Source organism: Rhinichthys klamathensis, unplaced genomic scaffold (assembly GCF_029890125.1).
Source record: "Rhinichthys klamathensis goyatoka isolate OS25496 unplaced genomic scaffold, OSU_Roscu_1.1 h1tg000036l_1, whole genome shotgun sequence".
NCBI classification, from domain to species: Eukaryota; Metazoa; Chordata; class Actinopteri; order Cypriniformes; family Leuciscidae; genus Rhinichthys; species Rhinichthys klamathensis.
This window is the reverse complement of record NW_026606584.1, coordinates 11,217,501-11,227,500: the sequence shown is the minus strand read 5'-3', so window position 1 is coordinate 11,227,500 and position 10,000 is coordinate 11,217,501. Positions and strand designations below refer to the sequence as shown.

Below are 10,000 nucleotides of genomic sequence, written 5' to 3'. Positions count from 1 at the left end.
AATCAAAAATGTATAGGTGATAAAGGTCAACACTGGAATGCATACATATGTGATTTTGAGGTTCAAGACACAAGCAAAGAAAGTATTGGAAAGTTCCACATTGGTTGGAGATGCTGGGGATTGAACCCAGGACCTCATACATGCAAAGCATGCGCTCTACCACTGAGCTACATCCCTCGTGGTGATGATTGTGTTCTGTTATTTACCTAGACTTGCTTTTAAATAAAAAATTATTATTGATAAAGGTCAACACTGGAATGCATACATATGTGATTTTGAGGTTCAAGACACAAACAAACAAAGTTCCACAATGCTTGGAGATGCTGGGGATTGAACCCAGGACCTCATACATGCGAAGCATGCGCTCTACCACTGAGCTACATCCCCTCGTGGTGATGATGGTGTTCTGTTATTTACCTAGACTTGCTTTTAAATAAAAAATTATTGGTGATAAAGGTCAACACTGGAATGCATACATATGTGATTTTGAGGTTCAAGACACAAGCAAAGAAAGTAATGGAAAGTTCCTCATTGCTTGGAGATGGTGGGGATTGAACCCAGGACCTCATACATGCAAAGCATGTGCTCTACCACTGAGCTACATCCCCCGATTTAGCTGTTGTTTTTCTTCTTTGTTACATATTATTTTCTTTATGCACGATGTATATGTATGCCTTTGATTTAAAAGACCAACATTGCTTGGAGATGCTGGGGATTGAACCCAGGACCTCATACATGCGAAGCATGCGCTCTACCACTGAGCTACATCCCCTCGTGGTGATGATTGTGTTCTGTTATTTGCCTAGACTTGCTTTTAAATAAAAAATTATTGGTGATAAAGGTCAACACTGGAATGCATACATATTTTGAGGTTCAAGACACAAACAAAGAAAGTAATGGAAAGTTCCTCATTGCTTGGAGATGCTGGGGATTGAACCCAGGACCTCATACATGCAAAGCATGCGCTCTACCACTGAGCTACATCCCCTCATTGTGATGAGTGTTTTCTGATATTTACCTAGATGTGCCTTAAAATCAAAATGTATAGGTGATAAAGGTCAACACTGGAATGCATACATATGTGATTTTGAGGTTCAAGACACAAGCAAATAAAGTAATGGAAAGTTCTTCTTTGGCTGGAGATGCTGGGGATTGAACCCAGGACCTCATACATGCGAAGCATGCGCTCTACCACTGAGCTACATCCCCTTGTGGTGATGGTTTTGTTCTGTTATTTACCTAGACTTGCTTTTAAATAAAGAATTATTGGTTATAACGGTCAACTCTGGAATGCATACATATGTGGTTTTGAGGTTCAAGAAACATGCAAAGAAAGTACCTCATTGCTTGGAGATGCTGGGGATTGAACCCAGGACCTCATATGTTTAAAGCATGCGCTCTACCACTGAGCTACATCCCCTGATTTAGCTGTTGTTTTTCTGCTTTTTTAACCCTCTGGGGTTCTTCGGGTCAAAAATGACCCGAAGCGTTTAAATAATTTTTTTTTAAAAATCGTAGCTTCATCGGAATGGTCCAAAACTTGGTGACTTTTTTTGTACTTGGTATATGAACACCCAAAAAATTGGGGACAGGATTTGAAAAGTCTAAGTGGTCGTAAAAAAAATAGTCACCCTCAGGGTCTTCGGGTCTAAAATGACCCGCATAGGAAATGAATGGGAAATTGGCAAAAATATGAAAATACAGAGTTTTTTTGTGCATACAATCTACCAAACAGCCAGGATGCAGAAAAAAAGCACACAACAGTGAAGGGGTGAATCTCTTAAAACAATGGGTGACAAAATGCTTTCCATTTGTTCTCTTTATAATGCAATGTTCAGGTTTGAATGTATTATAAAGTAAAACTGCCACTTCAAATTACCATTTAAACCAACCCAAAAAAAATAAAAAAAAATGTAAATTTTAAAAAATGACATAAATAGTCTTTGAGAATCTGTTATTATATATTCAAATCAACAACCTGAAAAAAATTAAACAATATGTAAAAAATCACTAGAGTGTTTCTACCATAGGTTTCTACAGAGAGCTGTAAATCCACTAGTGGTAAAAATGTGCTATTGCGTGATAAAAATGCTCAGTGTGTCCACCAGATGGCTCCGATCTCATTTCAAAAATTGCTTTCATGAGGCCTAGACTTGACTCTAAAATGAAATACAGCTTTAATAAAAAATAAAAAATTATTATATATATATATAAATTTTCTATTAGATTCAATGGGAAAAAATGGGTCTTAATTATTGCATAAATATTAATTATAAATCATAAAATTATCTCAAAACACCAAAAAAGAAAAGAAAAAATATTATTGAACAAAAATATATTTCATTGATTTTACTCAAATAAAATGTATCTTAATGCCGCCCTCCGGGTCATTTTTGAGCTACACCACTGAGCTACATCCCCTGATTTAGCTGTTGTTTTTCTTCTTTTTTAAATATTATTTCCATTATGCACGATGTAAATGTGATGTATGCCTTTGATTTAAAAGTCCAACATTGCTTGGAGATGCTGGGGATTGAAGCCAGGACCTCATACATGCAAAGCATGCGCTCTACCACTGAGCTACATCCCCTCATTGTGAAGAGTGTTTTCTGATATTTATCTAGATTTGCCTTTAAATCAAAATGTATTGTGATAAAGGTCAACACTGGAATGCATGTGATTTTGAGGTTCAAGACACAAGCAAAGAAAGTATTGGAAAGTTCCACATTGGCTGGAGATGCTGGGGATTGAACCCAGGACCTCATACATGCAAAGCATGCGCTCTTCCACTGAGCTACATCCCCTCACTGTGATGAGTTTTGTCTGATATTTACCTAGACTTGCTTTTAAATAAAAAACTTATAGGTGATAAAGGTCAACTCTGGAATGCATACATATGTGGTTTTGAGGTTCAAGAACCATGCAAAGAAAGTAATGGAAAGTTCCTCATTGCTTGGAGATGCTGGGGATTGAACCCAGGACCTCATACATGCAAAGCATGCGCTCTACCACTGAGCTACATCCCCCAATTTAGCTGTTGTTTTTCTTCTTTTTTACATATTATTTATTTATGCACGATGTATATGTATGCCTTTGATTTAAAAGACCAACATTGCTTGGAGATGCTGGGGATTGAACCCAGGACCTCATACATGCGAAGCATGCGCTCTTCCACTGAGCTATCCCCTCACTGTGATGAGTGTTTTCTGATATTTACCTAGATGTGCCTTTAAATCAAAATGTATAGTTGATAAAGGTCAACACTGGAATGCATACAAATGTGATTTTGAGGTTCAAGACACAAGCAAAGAAAATATTGGAAAGTTCCACAATGCTTAGAGATGCTGGGGATTGAACCCAGGACCTCATACATGCAAAGCATGCACTCTAACACTGAGCTACATCCCCTCGTGGTGATGGTTGTGTTCTGTTATTTACCTAGACTTGCTTTTAAATAAAAAATTATTGGTGATAAAGGTCAACTCTGGAATGCATACATATGTGGTTTTGAGGTTCAAGAAACAAGCAAAGAAAGTAATGGAAAGTTCCTCACTGCTTGGAGATGCTGGGGATTGAACCCAGGACCTCATACGTGCAAAACATGCGCTCTACCACTGAGCTACATCCCCTGATTTAGCTATTGTTTTTCTTCTTTTTTAAATATTATTTTCTTTATGCACGATGTATATGTGAGAGTAAGCCTTTGATTTAAAAGTCCAACATTGCTTGGAGATGTTGGGGATTGAACCCAGAACCTCATACATGCAAAGCATGCACTCTACAACTGAGCTACATCCCCTGGTTTAGCTGTTGTTTTTCTTCTTTTTTAAAGGGTCACTTCACCCATTTCAACATTAATCTTTATTGAAAGTGGGTCATTTATGTAGTCGAAATGTAAAAGAAATTTTGAATTTGATGCCCTCTTGACCGAGAAAAGACAGAAAATAACTTTAGTGCGCATTTGTATGCAAGACAACAACTCCCACAATGCACCACATTGCACAGCTCCGCAAGCCACTCCCACTAATCCAGAACAGCGCAAACATAAGAGAAATCACTTTTCCGTCTACAAGGTTAGCTGCCACCAGAGTTAGAAATTCATTTCACACAAAATTTCTAGTTAGTTGGCTGTGGCGAGCAGGACGAGGGCGAGGGATGTGATAGGACAGCGCGAGGCCGGTGGCGCGAGTGATAATGAACGACACCTGTGAGACGCACCGGACCGGTGTCTCTCGCGTCTCTCACCGAGGAGCGGACGCATAAAACGAGGAGCGACGACAGGGCAGATCGAGAGAGGAACAGGCCTGATTTTATGTTGTGTTTTGTTTCTGTTGTGTGTGGCCAGCAGTGAGGGGCTGCTCGCTTATATTTTTGTTTCGTATTTGTTTATTTTACTATTAAAATGTTTAAATGTTTGCCGGTTCCTGCCTCATTCTTCCCACAACAACGAACCCCGTTACATTGGCAAACTCATTAGTGAATTACTCCTCGTTTGTATTTCTTTCTATATGGTGAATTATTGCATGATGATGATAAAGTTACCTGGATGTTCAGTCAGAACATATGCGGTGCGAAACTTGGATGGATCACAACACAAACGTCCGTGTGCTCGTCTGATTCAGAGATTTCGTCCAGGAGATATTGCGATCGTTGAAATTCTCTGCAGCAGACGGACTCTATCTGTGTCCGTAGCGCACAGCGAGAGCACGACATGTAGGTAGTGATGTGTCCTCCCGTATCGAGGCTTCGAAGCGTGTGTCGAGTAATCCGGGATGATTTCTGTGAAGCGCGTATCGAGGCTTGTGTCGGTGACGTATGTGGTGACGTTTGAAGCCTCGCGAGCCGCCTGTGCCACGTGACTGCTTCAGGAAGTGGTTCGCGGTTTGGCGGTCTATTTGAAATATAAGGGCCAGCAAAATGCAATGGATTCCCCCTCACATTTTGTGGACTTGGGACTTTGCGAGTTTGTTAGCGATCTATTCAAGCTTCTTTTTCTTCATTCAATGCTTCAGACACCAAAGACATAGTGTCATTATAATCACACTGCACGTTTTACATTTATTGTCCACTTGATGGCACAATAGAGCAAATGAAGCACCATGAAGCTTCGGCACATGAGTGAACCAATTGGATGAAACGCTTCAATGCTTTATGAAGCTTCATCTCGCCATCACTACATGTAGGCACCAGCAGTCCGCCCAGCTCGAGCCAGTCCGGGCTTCTCGTCTGCACCGGGCTGGTCTCCTGCGGCGGCCGCTGCCGCAGCCGACGCCGCCGCCTCTTGTTCCTCCATCAGCCTCAGCTGCTCTTCGCTATATTGTGGCTCGTATAAATAGCCACGAACATCGGTTTCGAGCAAAAGATTTTCAAAATCCTCGTCTTCCATATCGTGTGTCGTAAATTCAGGCATTATGGTAAATCTAACTCCTTGAGCGCTTGTTAGCTTAGCTTGCTGTCTTCCAAGCAAGATGGCGGATTAATAGTTTAGTTTCTTCAGGTTTAGTCCCACCCACTGATCTGTAATAGGCCGGTGGGGTGAGTGGGTCCCACGCCCTTGAATAATAATGAGCTAAAGGCTGTAGTTTTCTTAATATGCAATGAAATTTATCTTCCGTCCTATCGTGACGCAAAATGACGATATTTACGTCACGATAGGACGGAAGTAAAACACTTAAATCCTTTTTTCTCCCATCTCAGAAAAAAAACAAGCAAAATTCCACCATCATTATAATATATGACTGGGTTTCTAACAATACAAACCTTAATGCAAATGGGTGAAGTGACCCTTTAAATATTATTTTCTTTATGCACGATGTATATGTGATGTATGCCTTTGATTTAAAAGTCCAACATTGCTTGGAGATGCTGGGGATTGAAGCCAGGATCTCATACATGCAAAGCATGCGCTCTACCACTGAGCTACATCCCCTCATTGTGAAGAGTGTTTTCTGATATTTACCTAGATGTGCCTTTAAATCAAAATGTATAGTTGATAAAGGTCAACTCTGGAATGCATACATATGTGGTTTTGAGGTTCAAGAAACAAGCAAAGAAAGTAATTGAAAAATATGAAAATACAGAGTTTTTTTGTGCATACAATCTACCAAACAGCCAGGATGCAGAAAAAAAGCACACAACAGTGAAGGGGTGAATCTCTTAAAACAATGGGTGACAAAATGCTTTCCATTTGTTCTCTTTATAATGCAATGTTCAGGTTTGAATGTATTATAAAGTAAAACTGCCACTTCAAATTACCATTTAAACCAACCCAAAAAAAAAAAAAAATTAAATTTTAAAAAATGACAAAAATATTCTTTGAGAATCTGTTATTATATATTCAAATCAACAACCTGAAAAAAAAATAAACAATATGTAAAAAATCACTAGAGTGTTTCTACCATAGGTTTCTACAGAGAGCTGTAAATCCACTAGTGGTAAAAATGTGCTATTGCGTGATAAAAATGCTCAGTGTGTCCACCAGATGGCTCCGATCTCATTTCAAAAAATGCTTTCATGAGGCCTAGACTTGACTCTAAAATGAAATACAGCTTTAAAAAAAAAAAAATGTATTATATATATATATAAATTTTCTATTATATTCAATGGTTTACATCCACTGATATAGCTATTGTTTTTCTTCTTTTTAAATATTATTTTCTTTATGCACGATGTATGTGATGTATGCCTTTGATTTAAAAGACCAACATTGCTTGGAGATGCTGGGGATTGAACCCAGGACCTCATACATGCAAAGCATGCGCTCTACCACTGAGCGACATCCCCTCGTGGTGATGATTGTGTTCTGTTATTTACCTAGACTTGCTTTTAAATAAAAAATTATTGGTGATGAAGGTCAACACTGGAATTGTGTGAATATGTGGAATATGTGATTTTGAGGTTCAAGACACAAGCAAAGACAGTATTGGAAAGTTCCACATTGGCTGGAGATGCCGGGGATTGAACCCAGGACCTCATACATGCATGCATAGAGCATGCGCTCTACCACTGCGCTACATCCCCTGATTTAGCTGTTGTTTTTCTTCTTTTTTAAATATTATTTTCTTTATGCACGATGTATATGTGATGTATGCCTTTGATTTAAAAGTCAAACATTGCTTGGAGATGCTGGGGATTGAACCCAGGAGCTCATACATGCAAAGCATGTGCTCTACCACTGAGCTACATCCCCTGATTTAGCTGTTATTTTTCTACTTTTTTAAATATTATTTTCTTTATGCACGATGTATATGTATGCCTTTGATTTAAAAGACCAACATTGCTTGGAGATGCTGGGGATTGAACCCAGGACCTCATACATGCAAAGCATGCACTCTACCACTGAGCTACATCCCCCGATTTAGCTGTTGTTTTTCTTATTTTTTACATATTATTTTCTTTATGCACGATGTATATGTATGCCTTTGATTTAAAAGACCAACATTGCTTGGAGATGCTGGGGATTGAACCCAAGACCTCATACATGCGAAGCATGCGCTCTACCACTGAGCTACATCCCCTCGTGGTGATTATTGTGTTCTGTTATTTATCCAAGACTTGCTTTTAGATAAAAAAATATTGGTGATGAAGGTCAACACTGGAATGCATACATATGTGATTTTGAGGTTCAAGACACAAGCAAAGAAAGTAATGGAAAGTTCCTCATTGCTTGGAGATGCTGGGGATTGAACCCAGGACCTCATACATGCAAAGCATGCGCTCTACCACTGAACTACATCCCCTGATTTAGCTGTTGTTTTTCTTCTTTTTTAAATATTATTTCCATTATGCACGATGTAAATGTGATGTATGCCTTTGATTTAAAAGTCCAACATTGCTTGGAGATACTGGGGATTGAACCCAGGACCTCATACATGCAAAGCATGCACTCTACCACTGAGCTACATCCCCTCTTTGTGATGAGTGTTTTCTGATATTTACCTAGATGTGCCTTTAAATCAAAATGTATAGCTGATAAAGGTCAACACTGGAATGCATACATATGTGATTTTGAGGTTCAAGACACACGCAAACAAAGTAATGGAAAGTTCTTCTTTGGCTGGAGATGCTGGGGATTGAACCCAGGACCTCATACATGCGAAGCATGCGCTCTACCACTGAGCTACATCCCCTCGTGGTGATGGTTTTGTTCTGTTATTTACCTAGACTTGCTTTTAAATAAAGAATTATTGGTTATAACGGTCAACACTGGAATGCATACATATGTGATTTTGAGGTTCAAGACACAAGCAAAGAAAGTAACGGAAAGTTCCTCATTGCTTGGAGATGCTGGGGATTGAACCCAGGACCTCATACATGCAAAGCATGCGCTCTACCACTGAGCTACATCCCCTCATTGTGATGAGCGTTTTCTGATATTTACCTAGACGTGCCTTAAAATCAAAATGTATAGGTGATAAAGGTCAACACTGGAATGCATGCATATGTGATTTTGAGGTCCAAGACACAAGCAAAGAAAGTATTGGAAAGTTCCACATTGGCTGGAGATGCTGGGGATTGAAGCCAGGACCTCATACATGCAAAGCATGCGCTCTACCACTGAGCTACATGCCCCGATTTAGCTGTTGTTTTTCTTATTTTTTACATATTATTTTCTTTATGCACGATGTATATGTATGCCTTTGATTTAAAAGACCAACATTGCTTGGAGATGCTGGGGATTGAACCCAGGACCTCATACATGCGAAGCATGCGCTCTACCACTGAGCTACATCCCCCTCGTGGTGATGGTTTTGTTCTGTTATTTACCTAGACTTGCTTTTAAATAAAGAAATATTGGTTATAACGGTCAACACTGGAATGCATATATATGTGATTTTGAGGTTCAAGACACAAACAAAGAAAGTAATGGAAAGTTCCTCATTGCTTGGAGATGGTGGGGATTGAACCCAGGACCTCATACATGCAAAGCATGCGCTCTACCACTGAGCTACATCCCCCGATTTAGCTGTTGTTTTTCTTCTTTGTTACATATTATTTCCTTTATGCACGATGTATATGTATGCCTTTGATTTAAAAGACCAACATTGCTTGGAGATGCTGGGGATTGAACCCAGGACCTCATACATGCAAAGCATGCGCTCTACCACTGAGCTACATCCCCTGATTTAGCTATTGTTTTTCTTCTTTTTTAAATATTATTTTCTTTATGCACGATGTATATGTGATGTACGCCTTTGATTTAAAAGTCCAACATTGCTTGGAGATGTTGGGGATTGAACCCAGAACCTCATACATGCAAAGCATGCACTCTACAACTGAGCTACATCCCCTGGTTTAGCTGTTGTTTTTCTTCTTTTTTAAATATTATTTTCTTTATGCACGATGTATATGTGATGTATGCCTTTGATTTAAAAGTCCAACATTGCTTGGAGATGCTGGGGATTGAAGCCAGGATCTCATACATGCAAAGCATGCGCTCTACCACTGAGCTACATCCCCTCATTGTGAAGAGTGTTTTCTGATATTTACCTAGATGTGCCTTTAAATCAAAATGTATAGTTGATAAAGGTCAACTCTGGAATGCATACATATGTGGTTTTGAGGTTCAAGAAACAAGCAAAGAAAGTAATGGAAAAATATGAAAATACAGAGTTTTTTTGTGCATACAATCTACCAAACAGCCAGGATGCAGAAAAAAAGCACACAACAGTGAAGGGGTGAATCTCTTAAAACAATGGGTGACAAAATGCTTTCCATTTGTTCTCTTTATAATGCAATGTTCAGGTTTGAATGTATTATAAAGTAAAACTGCCACTTCAAATTACCATTTAAACCAACCCAAAAAAAAAAAAAAATTAAATTTTAAAAAATGACAAAAATAGTCTTTGAGAATCTGTTATTATATATTCAAATCAACAACCTGAAAAAAAATAAACAATATGTAAAAAATCACTAGAGTGTTTCTACCATAGGTTTCTACAGAGAGCTGTAAATCCACTAGTGGTAAAAATGTGCCTTTGATTTAAAAGACCAACATTGC

The 10,000-nt window shown here is 38.9% G+C and overlaps 22 non-coding genes across 22 annotated transcripts; all 22 read right to left on the bottom strand.

Moving 5' to 3' along the window:
* Positions 1–105: 105 nt before the first annotated feature.
* Positions 106–177, bottom strand: trnaa-ugc (transfer RNA alanine (anticodon UGC)). Its single transcript has one exon. It is a non-coding gene; the product is annotated as a tRNA-Ala (tRNA).
* A 138-nt stretch (positions 178–315) lies between these two features.
* On the bottom strand, positions 316–387 carry trnaa-cgc (transfer RNA alanine (anticodon CGC)). Its single transcript has one exon. It is a non-coding gene; the product is annotated as a tRNA-Ala (tRNA).
* A 149-nt stretch (positions 388–536) lies between these two features.
* Positions 537–608, bottom strand: trnaa-ugc (transfer RNA alanine (anticodon UGC)). Its single transcript has one exon. It is a non-coding gene; the product is annotated as a tRNA-Ala (tRNA).
* Positions 609–700: 92 nt separating this feature from the next.
* trnaa-cgc (transfer RNA alanine (anticodon CGC)) lies at positions 701–772 on the bottom strand. The gene has a single exon. It is a non-coding gene; the product is annotated as a tRNA-Ala (tRNA).
* Positions 773–916: 144 nt separating this feature from the next.
* On the bottom strand, positions 917–988 carry trnaa-ugc (transfer RNA alanine (anticodon UGC)). Its single transcript has one exon. It is a non-coding gene; the product is annotated as a tRNA-Ala (tRNA).
* Positions 989–1,137: 149 nt separating this feature from the next.
* On the bottom strand, positions 1,138–1,209 carry trnaa-cgc (transfer RNA alanine (anticodon CGC)). Its single transcript has one exon. It is a non-coding gene; the product is annotated as a tRNA-Ala (tRNA).
* A 1,309-nt stretch (positions 1,210–2,518) lies between these two features.
* On the bottom strand, positions 2,519–2,590 carry trnaa-ugc (transfer RNA alanine (anticodon UGC)). The gene has a single exon. It is a non-coding gene; the product is annotated as a tRNA-Ala (tRNA).
* Positions 2,591–2,732: 142 nt separating this feature from the next.
* On the bottom strand, positions 2,733–2,804 carry trnaa-ugc (transfer RNA alanine (anticodon UGC)). Its single transcript has one exon. It is a non-coding gene; the product is annotated as a tRNA-Ala (tRNA).
* Positions 2,805–2,954: 150 nt separating this feature from the next.
* trnaa-ugc (transfer RNA alanine (anticodon UGC)) lies at positions 2,955–3,026 on the bottom strand. The gene has a single exon. It is a non-coding gene; the product is annotated as a tRNA-Ala (tRNA).
* Positions 3,027–3,117: 91 nt separating this feature from the next.
* trnaa-cgc (transfer RNA alanine (anticodon CGC)) lies at positions 3,118–3,187 on the bottom strand. Its single transcript has one exon. It is a non-coding gene; the product is annotated as a tRNA-Ala (tRNA).
* A 370-nt stretch (positions 3,188–3,557) lies between these two features.
* trnaa-ugc (transfer RNA alanine (anticodon UGC)) lies at positions 3,558–3,629 on the bottom strand. The gene has a single exon. It is a non-coding gene; the product is annotated as a tRNA-Ala (tRNA).
* Positions 3,630–6,711: 3,082 nt separating this feature from the next.
* Positions 6,712–6,783, bottom strand: trnaa-ugc (transfer RNA alanine (anticodon UGC)). The gene has a single exon. It is a non-coding gene; the product is annotated as a tRNA-Ala (tRNA).
* Positions 6,784–7,117: 334 nt separating this feature from the next.
* Positions 7,118–7,189, bottom strand: trnaa-ugc (transfer RNA alanine (anticodon UGC)). The gene has a single exon. It is a non-coding gene; the product is annotated as a tRNA-Ala (tRNA).
* A 92-nt stretch (positions 7,190–7,281) lies between these two features.
* Positions 7,282–7,353, bottom strand: trnaa-ugc (transfer RNA alanine (anticodon UGC)). The gene has a single exon. It is a non-coding gene; the product is annotated as a tRNA-Ala (tRNA).
* Positions 7,354–7,445: 92 nt separating this feature from the next.
* trnaa-cgc (transfer RNA alanine (anticodon CGC)) lies at positions 7,446–7,517 on the bottom strand. Its single transcript has one exon. It is a non-coding gene; the product is annotated as a tRNA-Ala (tRNA).
* Positions 7,518–7,667: 150 nt separating this feature from the next.
* On the bottom strand, positions 7,668–7,739 carry trnaa-ugc (transfer RNA alanine (anticodon UGC)). Its single transcript has one exon. It is a non-coding gene; the product is annotated as a tRNA-Ala (tRNA).
* Positions 7,740–7,836: 97 nt separating this feature from the next.
* On the bottom strand, positions 7,837–7,908 carry trnaa-ugc (transfer RNA alanine (anticodon UGC)). Its single transcript has one exon. It is a non-coding gene; the product is annotated as a tRNA-Ala (tRNA).
* A 149-nt stretch (positions 7,909–8,057) lies between these two features.
* Positions 8,058–8,129, bottom strand: trnaa-cgc (transfer RNA alanine (anticodon CGC)). Its single transcript has one exon. It is a non-coding gene; the product is annotated as a tRNA-Ala (tRNA).
* A 149-nt stretch (positions 8,130–8,278) lies between these two features.
* Positions 8,279–8,350, bottom strand: trnaa-ugc (transfer RNA alanine (anticodon UGC)). The gene has a single exon. It is a non-coding gene; the product is annotated as a tRNA-Ala (tRNA).
* Positions 8,351–8,663: 313 nt separating this feature from the next.
* On the bottom strand, positions 8,664–8,735 carry trnaa-cgc (transfer RNA alanine (anticodon CGC)). The gene has a single exon. It is a non-coding gene; the product is annotated as a tRNA-Ala (tRNA).
* A 150-nt stretch (positions 8,736–8,885) lies between these two features.
* trnaa-ugc (transfer RNA alanine (anticodon UGC)) lies at positions 8,886–8,957 on the bottom strand. Its single transcript has one exon. It is a non-coding gene; the product is annotated as a tRNA-Ala (tRNA).
* A 92-nt stretch (positions 8,958–9,049) lies between these two features.
* On the bottom strand, positions 9,050–9,121 carry trnaa-ugc (transfer RNA alanine (anticodon UGC)). The gene has a single exon. It is a non-coding gene; the product is annotated as a tRNA-Ala (tRNA).
* Positions 9,122–10,000: the final 879 nt, after the last annotated feature.